Source organism: Corvus brachyrhynchos, unplaced genomic scaffold (genome assembly GCF_000691975.1).
Source record: "Corvus brachyrhynchos isolate BGI_N302 unplaced genomic scaffold, ASM69197v1 scaffold53, whole genome shotgun sequence".
NCBI lineage: Eukaryota > Metazoa > Chordata > Aves > Passeriformes > Corvidae > Corvus > Corvus brachyrhynchos.
Genome location: NW_008237681.1, coordinates 1,678,497 through 1,693,730, shown reverse-complemented (window position 1 = coordinate 1,693,730; position 15,234 = coordinate 1,678,497). Strand labels below are relative to the sequence as shown.

Here is a 15,234-nt window from a genome sequence, read left to right as displayed (position 1 = left end):
ATAAAACCACCAGTCATTTCATGGCTGTTTCTGATCCTGTCTTGTCTATCCCAGCCACAGTGAGATGTTCTCTCTCAAGTACAGCTGCAGGAAGTCAAGAAGTTACTGGGGAGAGAGGCTTTTCAAATGAACCTGGTTCTGCTGGCACTGTGAAACAGGAGTGCTGGTGCAGTTGCTTGTTCAAATTCAGTGTTTTAATGAAAAGATGGGGTGATGCTTAAACTACTTTAGGTAGTCTTGCAAGAGGACCTTTCACTGTGGTCTTAGACTATAAACCTTATCAGTCCTTGGAAGATACAGCTAGGTTGGCAGTTCAGATTACATTTTTAGCTGAGATTGTTGTTCCCAAAATATTTGAAAGGTAGACACTGCACTTCTTTTATTTTTCCTTTCCCCAGAGCACAAACATTTCTGGAGCATTTACAGTAAATGTAAAGAGAGACAATAACATTTGAGTCCTGGAATGAGGATCAATGGTCTGTCCAGCCTAGTATATTGTTACACTATCAGTCAATCAGCCAAGCCATTTAAACTAGGAATGTAGAATGTTTTCTAGATAAACCCTAAGGATTTGTGCAGCACCTTGCACAATGATTGGGGCCACTAGAGTTACCAAACTATGAATAAGAATTATGGCAGAAGGGAGCGGTCACTAGACTGTGAGTGAGGTAATATCAATGCCCAGAGTGCACCTCTGAGGAGCCTTTTGGCAGGGTGAGGCTGTAGGATCAAAAGGAACATTACAAATATATTGCCAATGATGTTTCCATTGAAAACAGCATCTGAGTCTGATAGTATATACGTGATATCTAGGGAGACCTGAAGAAATGCTGTGCTCCTAATAACCTCAAGTCTTAAATTCCATGTCCTTAGCAGTTTGCTTGGAGCATACCAAAAGAAGATGGACAACATGGGGAGGGAGGGGAACATACGCAGATTTAAGAGTTGCTCCATGCTTTTCAAGGAATGAATCATTACTGATGTCCAACACATGGAGGGGGGTGGCCAAGGGCCCCTGAGGTCGTCTGACACTCAAGGAACAGCATTATGAAAGCAGACATCTTATAAATAATTATTAAAAAATCTGTTCCATTCTTTAGCACTGACCCCAGGTGGGCAATCCAGCCCCTTAAAGATGGTCTCTCTCTGCTCAGTCAAAAATGGTATGAAAATGAATCATTTGACAAAGAAACTGTGAGCTTTTGCAAAATACATTTTTAAAGCCCACCCCAGAGTAGCTGCCTGAAAAAGTCTTTGTGTATCTAAGCTTTAAGCCACTTGCCAGCAATTATAATCACACAGAAAGACCATTAGCTCTTCTTTTATATTTTGACCTTTATAACTGCTTCTGAAATAACTGATTTTTGAGAAAGGAACAAAAGGGAAAATAACACAGTGCTAATTACAGCAGGGAGAGAAGCTTTGCTATTAACAGACTTTTAATGTTAGTTGTGACTTCTACCAAACAGGCTCTGCTGGTCTACACCTAATTGGAAGACCCAACATTTAGTGTTCTGGGTATAATTTCTAAAAAATGTTCAGTACATCTCTGCTGCACTGCCAAAGACAGACATCAAGGCTATGCATTATGAAAAGATAGGTATTCTCTCAGGGAAAATGGTTGCCATCTTAGTTTATGTCCTTCTTGTTAAAAATACCTATGACACTGTTTTATTTTGGTACTTTGCTTGTTTTTATAAAGGTGCTTTTGCCTGTAAACCCTTTTTCTCTTCTGCATCCCTAACCTTTCTCCCACCTGCCTCCTGTACATCTTTTGTACTCTCTGCATGTACCAGCCTCACTGCATGGAATTGAACCCAGGCCAAGAAATTCTTGCCTCTTCCTGGGTCCCATGCTACTATTCATGGGGCAGTGCTGCATGGCCCCCAGCAATTAAAAATACAGGATTTGCAACCACATCATGCCCCATCTCAAAGCACAGATGCAGCACTCTTTCGCTCTAGCTCCAGGGAACTAGTCTGCAGAAAAGTGGCCCTGGGGACACAAGCCAGGGCTGGTTAATTACAACCAGGACTTTCTCCTGCTTCAGAATAGTCTCTTGGGCTTTGAGATGAGAGAGGATGCTAAACTTGCAGAAAGGCAGACCAGATATTTTAGGCAATTCCTATTCTTTGGTCCCCACTGGATTTAGCCACAAGCAAAATGCAGCAATATGTAGAGATAGCTGTGCTGCATTTAGACATGTTAACTCAGTAGCTGTGTAAGCACAGCAGCATGCAGCTCAGTGCAGGGCTAATTTGACCTGCTGCTTGTTCAACGCCAGCTTGTATAATTCCACAGTGATTTGCAGTAGCCATACCCAATTTCCACATCAGTTGCAGCTGGGTATAGTCTTCTCGCCTGTAATTGAGTTACATACCCTCCTTGCACACTTGCAGCTTTAATGGCTCTGATCTAGGAAAATGGCTGGATGGGGAAGGGGATTAAAATTTCTGTTCTTGGACCTGTTCTTGCGTCTAGGACCTGTCTATAAGTGAAAGATAAATCATTGACATGAATCTAGTTAGCATGTAAACCTGTTGTATGTCGCTTACTAGAGGGAAGACCTGTGTTTAATTCTGTGCCAGTGTGGATGTATCTGCAGTATCCAGCCCTGAAGCCAGAGGGGCTCAGTTCTGCACAGTGCTGTGTACCACTCCCACACCAGATCAGCACAAGTCAGGGCACTCAGTGCACAGCGAGTGCTTTCTTCTTGCTGGCAATTAAAGCTTCTTCAGGAGTCAAATCCTTGAATCCTCCTTGCATTATTTGTACAAACCCCCCCCCCCATGCCTTCAACATCCATATCCTTATTCCTGTGTGTAGTTTCTCAAAATTCCTCAGACAAGAAGGAGCCATAAGTATTGTGCTTTAACTTTCAAAGTGAAGGCAAAACAAAGTAATTCTATCAGACATAGCACTGGGAAAGGCTGTGCCCCTCAGCAGGCTGAGTCTGCTGTTTACAGCATTGCTCTTACTGCACCCAGCTGTAGGAATAGAAAAGGCTGGGAGGGAAGGGCAATACCTCCTAAAGGGAATGGTCACTACAAAAATAATTAAGAAGTGTAAACTGACTGAGATGGGAAAGTCAAAACAAGGCAGCATTCAGCAGGGCAGAGCCACCACTGAGCCCCATCAAGCAACTCACACAACCACATGTCAGAGCCAGAGGCAACTCCATGGCCCCCAACACAACCAACCGCCTCAGGTCTCATACAAGGAGCCAGATGCTCTGTCTGGGAATCACTCTTCCACAGGTCGACATCAAGATCCCAGAACTGTCATTTTGAGAAAAGGAAGAGCAAGTACAACATGGAGACATAAAACAAAGTTTGAACTGGACTATATTTGGGGTTGTTTGGTTGGTTTTTAGTGCACTGAGTTATAGATGAAATACTTATTTCTGATTTACTTTTGCTTTGTTGCATGACTAGCTTTGGTTATAAAAAGAAAGAGTTCTATGTCCTCTTTATACATACTAAGGATGGGCCCCAATTACATTTTTCCCAGCAATACTGCCTCAGGCTTGGGAACCCAAGGACACCAGCCCCACATGCTCCTTTGCAAAACAAACCCTCAGATCACAGGCTGATTAGGCAAACAAACCCCTCCCTGTCCCAACATGGAGATAGGACAAGGGAAGAAACATTCACCTAGCTCTCCGCCCTGCACTTCTTAGATAAGAGTCTGAGCCATTCTTCATTTCAGTAATCAAGGATGCATCCAATGACAATTGCGAAATCTAACTCAAAGGCAATGTCCATCCTTGGAGGCACATCCATCTGGGAAAAACAAACTTTGAACAGTTAAGTCACGCATACCAACTTGTTTACCACCAAACAAAAAGGTAACAGAATGATCAAATCCAATTCCCTTGCCCTGATATTTTAACAGGATCACAATTTAAAGGAGAATGCCTAAAGTTAAACCTTACAAATTACTAATTTTTGAAGTGGCATGTTCCCACAGTTTTTTCTGCTGTTGTAAAATGCACAACAACTAATGTAGTCCCAGGGATGAAGTATGCATCGAAAGTTAGGAAACTTAGGCAACTGTCAATTTAATCTATATATATCTATGTTTTGATATTGGGAAGCAGCTGTGGTGTGTAAGCTTCAACTTTGTTGGGTCATTTTCACCTTGGTAGTTTCATGCTGCTGCTGTTGCTCAGCATTCCAGTACAGTGGGAAGAAATGTAGGATATCTTGCAAGAATGTAGGAGGCATCATGTGTCTGGCATTTGGGCAAAATTTTTCATGTGCTGCACCTGGGTTAAAAAGAGTGCTTCCTCAATAATGGAATGACCTGGCCAACCTTCTTTGCAGGAAGTAGAGTGTTGCTCTTTTGTAATTATGCCTAGTATTTTGTTGTTTTGTGAGAACACATCTGGTGCATATATATATTATACCAGACTGTAAGTAGAACTGCACAAAAGGAGATTTGGGGAGATGACACCCTCCAGCAGCTCCATCCAGAAGGTGGTACAACTGCCAGTGGTCTTTGCTCCAATTCCCACAAAAGGAAAGGAGAGATTCTTGTGTCCAAAATAGAAATATTCATCCTAGAAGCAGAAAGTGTTTTTGCTTTGGGATCCCCACAAGGATCCCCTCAAGTGACTCTGTAGCAGCAGGCTGAAACAGACTAGATCAGAGCTGATGTGGCAGCAGTGACAGCACTGCCTGCTCAGGGCCAGCCACAGCGGGATGCATGCTGCCAAGCTGGACTGTGTGGCTGCACACTGAAATGGGGGCTGGCATCGTTCAGTGTTTTGCACCAGAGCAGACAGACAGAGGGGAAACATTCCTGACCAGTGCTGAATTTAACTGGATCTGTGTGTGTGTTTGATGGGAGCGGGGACTGTAGGCTTTTCTGCACCATTGCAATGACTGGACCTACAGACTGATCTGTGTGGGAGGAAACTCGAAGCAAGTACAGCAGTTAAGCTGGAAAATGAAATAGAAGCAATTAATGGCAAATGTTATGTGTCAATACATCATAACATGGAATAAGTGTTATGACTATAATCGCAATAAGAATGACCAATGTAATGATTATGTCTTCTGTTGATATCCCTTGTAATGTTCTTCAGACTAATACATCATCCATAATTCTTGGTATTGCAAAACCACACAATTTGCCTTTCAATACAAAGAGAAAGCAGGACAGTTGTGAAGCTGATCTTAACCTGAACTTCCAATAAACCACCTACACAAACTCCTTCTGTGTCCTGGTTCTTAAAAATGAAACTCCAGTTCTGGTTTAAATGTCAAATACAGCTTCAGAAACTCCAAACAGGTGCTGTGACATTTTAGGTTTTTTTCATTGTTTCACTCAACACTTTACTACACTAAATCTCCATGAAATCTGCATCTTTCATTGCAATCACATGCCAGTCATTTATGTGAGTGATGCCTTCAGAATATTCCTACATGTTGTTAAATGCCTAGGAAACACCACAGGACCTAAATACATGTTCTGGACATACTTTCCACATGTGCACTTAAAGATATTTTAAGGAGGTCCTTCTCTCTCATCCTGAATTTACCTATAAGGCACACATGAGAATAAATGTGTGTGTGTTTGAAAACCACGATACTTCCAATACTCTTTTTTGCAGCACCAATCAGATTTAAAAGGATCATTTCAGAACACCAAGACTGAGAAGAAATCACGGTAATAAAACATTGATCCCAGAGTGTGGGAAGTGTCAACACACAGACAGTGGAGGGCTGATTTTAGCAAAGAACTGCTTTATCTGTTCTACGTTCACTATGTTAAATAGTTACATCTGATGACTCAAATCAGCTTGAACTTGTCTGTGTAGGTGTCACACAGAGGACTATTTGAATATGTCAATCCATAGATGCAAAGGGTTTGCCTGCAACACCACCATCTTTCCTTGTTATAGATGCGTTGAATGATCTGTGTTTGCTGAGTATAGGGGAGAGAGAGTGCTCCAGCTAAAGGGCAGAGGCCCAGAGGGTTTTGTCTCCATCTCTGGTGGATCAGCTACAGCAGTTTTTGCACCCCATTGGCCACATGCCCCTCCTGTCAGAGGTCACAGCGCCCTTCCCATGGATGTCAGTGATTTGCGCCTTAGGAACAGTAATTTGTAATTGCTTGTCAGCGATTACAGCACCTAAGGAACAGGTGCTGCAGTATTTATGTAATGCACCCTTGGTTTTGCTTCAGGTTAACTAACAGGCTGTGAATTTGGCTGAGGAGCAAGCCCTGTTGTGCTATTCCTGCTCTGTCTTCCATGTCTCCAGCAGATAGGAAGGGAAAGGTAACAACACTTTCACCCCTCACAACTGACTCAGGGCCTTTAGCACTATATAAAGAGACATTTATATCACAAGAATTTTACTGATAATGACAATATATTCAGGTAAGTATCTCACCTGGACAGTTTATAAACTGCTTGTTCTGGCCTTGGTTATATTGCTGTATACAAAGACCAACCAAGTTCTGGAGATCCTCTTGCCTCAACACAGTCCAAGTGAGTGGTCACAAAACAATACATGGGATTTTAGGGCACCCAGTATTAAGTCCTGCATGTCCACGAATAGTTTGAAGTCCACACCTTGCATTCCAGTTAATTCAGCCCAAGAGTAAGAATGCCTGGTTCAGCACTGTCAGGTGATTGCTCAGTGTTGATGAACACAGAATAAGACCCCTTGTACTTTGGCCCTTTGCCAAATTTAATGCACTGTTTTAACAATGTTAACATTTTAACAATGCTAACAATTTTTGTTACAGTTTTAACAAAAATCTCACTGTACCTGATGTTCCGTGGAAAAGAAATATTCTGTCTATGTACTGAATTCCCAGTGTCAGATGATCATCCAGGAACCTCAATATTCTTTAATCTGGGGGAAAGAAAAAAAGGAAGAGAATATTTCCACCCTTGGACACTGTGATGAAAAACTCGGAAACAAATCTTGCCATTGCCTTAAGAAGAAGTCAAGATTTACTGTATAAATCTAGTTATTTGGGGGCTGGGAACCATAAAAATGTACTTTACTGTTTTTAACTTTTTAGATAGCCTGGAATAATTGATCCTCCTCTGAGCAATGTGGATTTTCTTCTGCCTCTAGCATCATTCATGTAAGATTCACAACTCCCTCCTTGTGTTTTCTATACAGTAATTGTGTCCCTGTTCTTGTTTCCAAGGTCAAGAAGATTACTTGTCTAGGGCTTCCAGTTAGCTTAATGAAGTTGGTGAAGCTGGCCTTTGGAGGAAGTAGAAGTCAATATTTTTTTTATACAGATGGTTAATTTTAAGAAAAAAATATTTGTTAAAGCCGTTTAGATATATTGAATGCTAAATTAGATTCAAAACAGATGGAACTGTATAAGTGAAGTGTTCAAAGTTAGGCTACATGCTTTTTTCCCCCTAAAAATTTATCTGAACAAAAATGTGGTTTGTACCTAGACTTACACAGGGCATGAAACCAGTCTCATTAAAATCATTAGAAGCCTCTACACTTCAACAGAACAAGGATTCAATCCAGAAAGTTTTACTTTTCCAACTTTACAGCATTAGAGCATTCAATTAGAACACATCCTGTATGAAGAAGGGTGTAAGGATCATAAAATCAAGGGAAGCCATCCTATAGAACTGCACCAGGCCATGTTTAATACCCACTAGATTTGCTCTAGACCCCAGTGACTGATTAGTTTTCATTGACTTCTCTTAATCAGAATCACACTGAAAGAAGTCCAATTAATTCCTTTAAAGACTCAGTAGTGAATGCGTATGAGACACATAGCTGTTCATTATCTGAGCTATTGTTCCTAATTTTCTCCCATTCCCATCCATCTTTTTAAAAGGATGCTGCAGCCACATCATTTTAGTGTTCAAACACTAAAACACTTGCAGTTTTCACCACTTGAATATTCTTAACTTTTAACAATGAAAACTGGAAAATTTGCCTATAATCACTGGGCTCCATGATGTCATTGATGGGCTACACTTCTGACTTGTGCCAGAATGTAGTGTAGCTCCCAAATCCAGGCAAATGGAATTCAATTACACGTTGGAGGTGAGCAGAGGAGAGTTTAGAAAACAAGTTACAGTGAATAAAAAATATTATAAAGGACAAAGAGGATACAAGTATTTTGTGCAGGAGATGAACTGCCTGCAGACCACAGATTGGTGTTAAATCCTGAACTTTAGTGAGTGGGTGATGAGCTGGGCTCATCTAACACCAACAAACATGATATAGCTACAGGATATTTCACCCTGGTTAAATACCAGATGAATTAAAGGCTGTTGCCAGCAGCTGTGATGAATGTCACTGGGATGCTGTCTGATTGCTCTCTGGGTCTTATGAGTGAAGTATGTCGGCTCCTTCTTTGTTAAGGTCAGCATGTATTTCTAATGGTTCATCTGCAGGGCTTCGCTGAAGGCACCAGTGAGAACACAGGTGCTGGAAAATGTCTCTTTCGTGCAGCACAGACTGAAACAAGTGGGACTGAACAGTGTCAGGAGGAACTTTTGCATCAACATGTTTGCAGTGTAGAAACAAAACTCACAGATCAGGACATAAAGTGACAGGCATTTGTGGATGGGATGAACTTACTGCCAAAGAAGAGGGTATTTTATTTAATTTGCACAAGCAAATAATTTGCCTTGAGTTACCTGCTCGGAGAGACTTGTACAATTTTTATATAAAGGTGTCATCTCTATGACATCCTTATCAAAGGACCAGAAGGAAAAGTGAAGGAGCCCAAGGCAAAGATGTCTGAGTTACATATCACAGCTCCAAAGGTCTCCATGCCACATGTTGATCTGAACCTAAGTGGCATCAAAGGTGCCAAAGGGTGACATGAATGTTTCCATTCCCACCATATGAGCTGATTTGAAGGGTTTTGAACTAAAGCTCAAAGGTTTTTATTTCACTGTATAAAAATCCTACTATTTTAAGAAAAATCCTACTATTTTAAGAAAAAAAAATTGCTGCACCTCAAATCCTGCGTTCAGTTTTGGGCCCCTCACTACAAAAAAGATATTGAGGGGCTGGAGTGTGTCTAGAGGAAGGCAACAGAGCTGGTGAAGGGTCTGAAGCACAAATTTGATGAGGAGCAGCTGAGGGAGCTGGGGTTGTTCAGCCTGGAGAAAAGGAGGGTCAGGAGTGACCTTATTGCAACTGCCTGGAAGGAGGTTGTAGCCAGGTGGGGGTCAATCTCCTCTACCAAGTAACAAGTGACAGGACAAGAGGAAATGTCCTTAAATTGTGATAGGGGAAGCTTAGATTGGAAATTAAGAAGAATTTCTTCACTGAAAGGGTTGCCAAGCATTGGAACAGGCTGCTCAGCAAATGGTGGAGTTGCCATCCCTGGGGGTATTTAAAAGATGTGTAGATGTGGCACTTGGGGACGTGGTTTAGTGGGGGACTTGGCAATGCTGGGCTGGCAGTTGAATTTCATTATCTTTTCCAACCTAAATAATTCTATGACTTCATGATTCTCATTCTTTCCAACCAAAAAGCTGCCTACGTCAAAGGAAGAAAACATTAACAGAAAAAAAGTAGTGGTAGCCCTGTAACTGACTTAAGTTTGAACAAGTTAAAGGGAGGAGGTTGGACTTGATCTTAGAGATCTTTTCCAACCTTAAAATTCTATGATTCTATGTTTAAAAAAATCTCAAAATGAGAAAGGACCAGTGTTTGCCTGTTTTCAATGCTTGCAAGGTCTCAAGTACCGGATTTTGAGACAGTGATTCAGAAAAGGGGCTATGAGCTTTTTAACACTCCTTGTCCTCTCTGGATGATTACCTAAATTAACCTTCTATTCCTCTGGTCTTCTTTTGTACAGAATAAAGTAAAGGTTGGCTTTCACATTAATGTGAAATTTCAGGTCACTCACTTTCTCATCCATTCTAAGCTCTTCCTCCTTCAGTCTGTCTCTACATAATATTGTCAGAGGAATAATTCCTAAATTTTTGTCATGATCAACAGTTGCATAACAAAATAGGCACTCTACTGCATCTTATTTTTCCTCAATGAACAAATAGCTAGATGTGCTCCTGCCCTGGGAACTTCCATGCACTTCTTTCAAAAATATTTTTAGAGAACATTTGATCATTACAACCATGCCACTTGATTTGGTTTTGGGTGCTTCTCATGCAGAACTGTTTCCATGAAAATTTACAGTCCTGGTAAGCTTCTTGCCCTGCTTCTACAGCCATACAGGCTAGAACTGGGGCTGACAGTCACTGCAGCAACTGCCCTGATTCCCAATCACACCAGTGTCTCCTTGCTGTAAGGCTGGCAGTGACTGAATGCAACAGAAAGCACCAAGCTGGTTCCTTACCAGTAAAGGCTGGTAACAGTACAATAGATCTGGGTGGGACTGACTCAGCTACCTTTAAAACCAGGTTGTGGTGAAGTGAAAGAATAATGCTGTGTTACAGGACTTGGCCTTTCATTTAATTCTCTCCATTAAACTGCTCATTTACACTTTGAAGAATATTGACCCTGAATGCTGAAAGAAAATTACTAAGTACACATTCTTCTTGATCTTCACAGCACATAATTGTTCTATTTCTTTTTGACAGATGTAGGACAGTACTGACTTCAAGCACTTTCCTTCATACCTCTCACCTCTCTCTCAATCTTCCCCTATTCTTTCCCATTTATTCTCTTACGAGAAGAGGTGGGCTGGCATTCATAAACTGAAATGAGATCCAGGGGAGGTGATGTACAAGGAAGGACTTCTGTCTGTCACTTACAAATGAAGATATAAACTCCAGCCAAAGAGTAGAATAGTTGTTTGGCTCAATAGTGTCTTGAATCACTGTAAATAAATCCATTAGAGCCCACCTCTCAAAAGGTCTCAAAATTTTGCCATATCCTCTCTTTTCTTAACAACTTCACTGCCTTCAGTGAAGGTTCATGAGTTATGCTACTTTCAATTTTTGTTTCTTAGTAAAGGTCATCGCTAACAGAAAATGCAACCAATTTTTACTTTAAATTCTTGTCTGGTTATGATAAGGAATTCCCTTTAGTAGTTTCTGTGAGTTTGGAAACATCTGATTTCTTTTGAAGTATGTAAAATGCGTTTTTCTAGACGGCTCTGATAGCACACTGAGAACCACAGCATTGCCAAGGTTCATGATTTCACAAGTGGTCTCTAATTTTTGATGACTAAATTTTTGCATGGAAATGGAGATTGGTTTCTCAAAACTATTCATGCACTGCAGCTCTGAGAAGAACCATGAGCTACACAAATCCTGTAGTCTGCCATGTCCCACTTTCAGCGCAGACATCCCTCCAGAATGAAGCCCTCAGCCTACACGTATATAGCAAGTATGTTATTAATACACATGCTTGAGGACAAGGCTACTTGGGTCAGGAGCAGCATTCATTGCACACACATTTTGCACTGTAGTGTGTTCTCAAAGCAGCATTGTTAAGTGTCTTTGGTGCCTAAGATGAGGAGACACTCTGAGTTGAACAAACAAAAGAACAACTCATGAGGCTAACTACGGGGCTGTAACAAGTACCTGAAATTATTTGGAAAGAGGGTATATATGGGGTTTGTGAGCTACCAGAGATTTCTTATAAAATGACCCAATGCAAGAAATTCCAGGCTTGTTCTCCTCCTGTAAGATTTATTTTGTACAAAAATATTCTTGCATGAAAAGCAAGCCAATGGTACAGTGCAAAACTTGCAACTGATTTCCATCATGCTAGCTATTCATATATCTTTATTCCTTTGTTTTCAAGCTGCAAAAAAAATATGAAAAGGAATTATGGAAGGAAAATAAACGGTAAAGGAGAGGAACAATGAATTCCTGTACTATGCAAATACCTACAAGTAGAAAAGCTTTGAATTGGATGACATCACAGTGGCATCTAAAGTTAAACCATGTCAAAAACTCCTGAGTAAGCAACAGAGAAGTACTCTTGCTTTCACACAAGATTACTCACTGGATTCTTTGGAATCAAATGGTGGAAGATGAAGCTTTTCTGAGTCAGGAACCTACAGGAGTTATTTTGTCATATGTTACATTATGTCATGCCATAGACAGAAGCAAAAGCACAAACATGGAAGAGTAATGACAAAACATTGGCACCGCAAAGCAGCATAGTGCTGATGGAAGAGGCTTGAAAACCTTTGAATTCTGAAAGCACAGAGAGGGAAATTTCTTTCTGACTTGAGCACTCCTCTCACACTTTACTATGACTTCACTGTCTGATGGTTGTCTCTTCTTGAAGACAGTCTGCAAAAATGGGGATGGGATGTGAAACACATGAAAACAAGAGTAAAAATACAAAAGATACAGGATTGGATTTTGCACTGTATCCAGTTTGGTTTGGTTTTATCCCACTGAAGCTATTATAAAACCTTCAATAATTCAGCAGAGCAAAGCTGTAACAGGACTGTGTCCTTCCAAAAATTTGATTCTTAAAAGAAATGCAACTTAAAGTCTTCCAGGACAGTAGGAATCCCCAGTTAAAGAGCAAGGAAAAACAGTGGCTTTCCTTATTTCAAGTGAGGAACTTTAATTTTCTTACTTCTGAAGAAGAACTAGCTCTCTGAAGTAGGTAATGCCAGTGAATCAGCGCATTTGCTAGACAAGGCAAAAAAGAGGACCTTTGCCTTTGCTGTTTGACTCTAAATTCTTGAGACAATTACTGCAGCTCGCTCTTTGTATAGAGAAAGTGTGGCCAGGAGGGAAAAAGACTTCCTCTCCTGAGGACACCTGTTCTAAGAAGCTCTGATAAATTGAATATGCATAGCACAGAAGAGGCACTTGCAAAGTGTTAAGTAAATCACCTAACAAGTAACAAGGGAGGTGGGAAGAGGAAGAACGGAAGGATACAAGACAGACAGACTATAGGATAAATTAAAGCATACACAGAATACAACAATGAATATGTACAGCAATACTTAGACTATTTGTTTTCCCAATAGAAGAATGCATTTCTTTCACCGTCTCCACAGGCAAGCAGTGATTTTCATTAATTTTTCCACCTTTCCAACTCTGTAGATTAAAATGAGAAAATCCTCCATGTAAGCCTTACAATTAATTTTTATTTTAACATCAGATAACTTCATTTCAAATCCAAAACTTTTACATTTCCCACTTCTTCAAATTTGTGAATTTTCAGAATATGTTCCTTAACAATATGTCATTCTGATTATCTTACGTCCATACAGGAATCATTCTAGAATGGCAAGATTTTCAGCTAAATAAAAATTCAACTTGCTGAACAACTCAAATATCTTTCTTCTGACAGCTGCATTTGGTGCCCAAGACCTATGAAAAACGTAATACAGCCTAGATTTATTGTATTATCATAAAAATTTAAGCATACCTCCCTGATTTTGTGACTGATAAGACTGCATGCTGAAATAAGATTTGAGCAGAATTAAATACAAGATTGTTGAAAATACAGACAAATCTCATGTCTAACAACTTGCCATCACCTGAAAGGAGAGATCGGCTTCCCTCTTGCTCTACCCCTACCTGCAAATTCCAAAGTCATATCACTTCTTCCAGCCTTTCACTTCCACTCTATGGCAGCAGCTCTGGAGCAAATTCAGCACTAAATTGTTCATAATTTTGCTGCATAATGATCTATTGGTTCAGCAAGTTCAACCACTGCAGTATGGGATCAGGAGAGAACCAGAGGTGGTGCAGGGTGGAAAGGGTGCCAATAGGTCAGCTTCAGTCTTATTACAGAACTTAAAAATTAGGTGTCCTTTTCAGGCTCTTGCTATTTTTAACACGTGTTTTTAACATATAGTTTTGCTATCTTTAACTGCTAAGAGAGAACTCAGCCCTAGAGATACTTTTCTTTTGTCCAATGTACTCAACACCTTCATCTCCCAGTTATTTCAGTGGGAGCAGAGGGAAGTCAGTCCTGATGGGATCTCTGAGATCCCGTGCACAAAATGTCTGTCCTGACAGCTAACAAGAAGCCACTGACAGAAGTTCACTGCTCAGTACCTTCTCAGCCTATCTACATGTTATCTGTCCCACAGTTTTATATGTGGCACATTTACTCGTTTAAAAAAAGAATACCTGTGGTCACTTCAAGCATAGATATGATGGCTTTTTGTTGGTAACATGTTTGTACTTTGCTAGAGGAACCTCTACCCAACTGAGGCATATTGTTGACTTCTCTTAAGAACAGCAGGTAGGCCAAAATTTTCACACATAACACCTATATTTAGCACCAAATTGACATGGAGGACTACATGACAGCAGGATGGCACTAGAAACTTTTGCTGGTAAAGCAGTGTGTAGCACGGAGTTGGTTAGAGGTGTGATTTTTATGCAGCATCGCTAATGTCAGCAAGAGTGCTAGCACGGACGCAGCTAAAAAATTACTTCTTGCCTTTAAAAGCTTATTTCCTTCAGGAAACTGACACAAGATAGAGCAAAAAAAGTGTTTCGCTGATAGAAGTTGGGGTGGACATCAAGAATGATCTAAACCAAGTGGGTGCACAGCTGTGATCACATTGTATCACAGAGGTACCTCTTCACTGGCTCATACCGCAGGGGAAAGGAGAGGAGGGACAAAGCATTGTTAGCTGGCAAAGCTGCTCCTCGTCAAAGCTACATTTTCCAGAGGGAAAGACAACAGTAGGACTATGCCAGAACCAGGTTTGTGAGGAAGGTGTGTATCAGGTTTGGTATCTTGCCTTTACCAGAACTCCACAGAGCTCAGGTAGTAGAGCACTTGTGAAAATTTTAAATGCTAAAATTAGGATATTTTGTGGCAAGTTTTAGACATCCATGCTTAATAGATATGTTCTGAATAGCTGGATTCCTGAGTCTGTCCACACAGAGACAGTCTGAGACACTTAAAGTATCTTCATGACATCTCAAGAAATAAGATGAACAGGATGAAGGCTGAATCCTACTCTCTCTCTCTGTGTGTGTGTGTGTGTGTGTGTGTGTGTGCGCCAGAGAGAGAGGGGGCAGGGAAGGAGAGAGAGAGCAAGAGAAGGGAGGAGAGAGACATCCTTTTCCTCATAAGTGTGAAGGAAAGCTACCAACATACCACTTCACATAAATATCACGTTAAGCCCTACTGCTGTCAGGGCTAATTGAAATTTACAGGATTGGTACTTGCAGTATTAACCCAGGAACTGTCAAACTTCGTTATTTACAGTGGAGTCCGACAGCCTTGTCTTAACATTAGGAAGTGTCAGTCTCTTTTCCCTTGATGACAGAGAAATAACATCTGCATTTCCCCACCCAGAAAGGCTAAA

General features: G+C 40.8%; 1 long non-coding RNA gene across 1 annotated transcript in view; it reads right to left on the bottom strand.

Annotated features, from left to right (window-relative positions):
- Positions 1-6,788: 6,788 nt before the first annotated feature.
- The window catches only part of LOC108446190, a 44,805-nt gene continuing 36,359 nt past the window's right edge, over positions 6,789-15,234 (bottom strand). The window contains exon 3 of the long non-coding RNA XR_001861311.1: positions 6,789-6,869. This is a non-coding gene — a long non-coding RNA (uncharacterized LOC108446190). The remainder of the gene's footprint in view (positions 6,870-15,234) is intronic.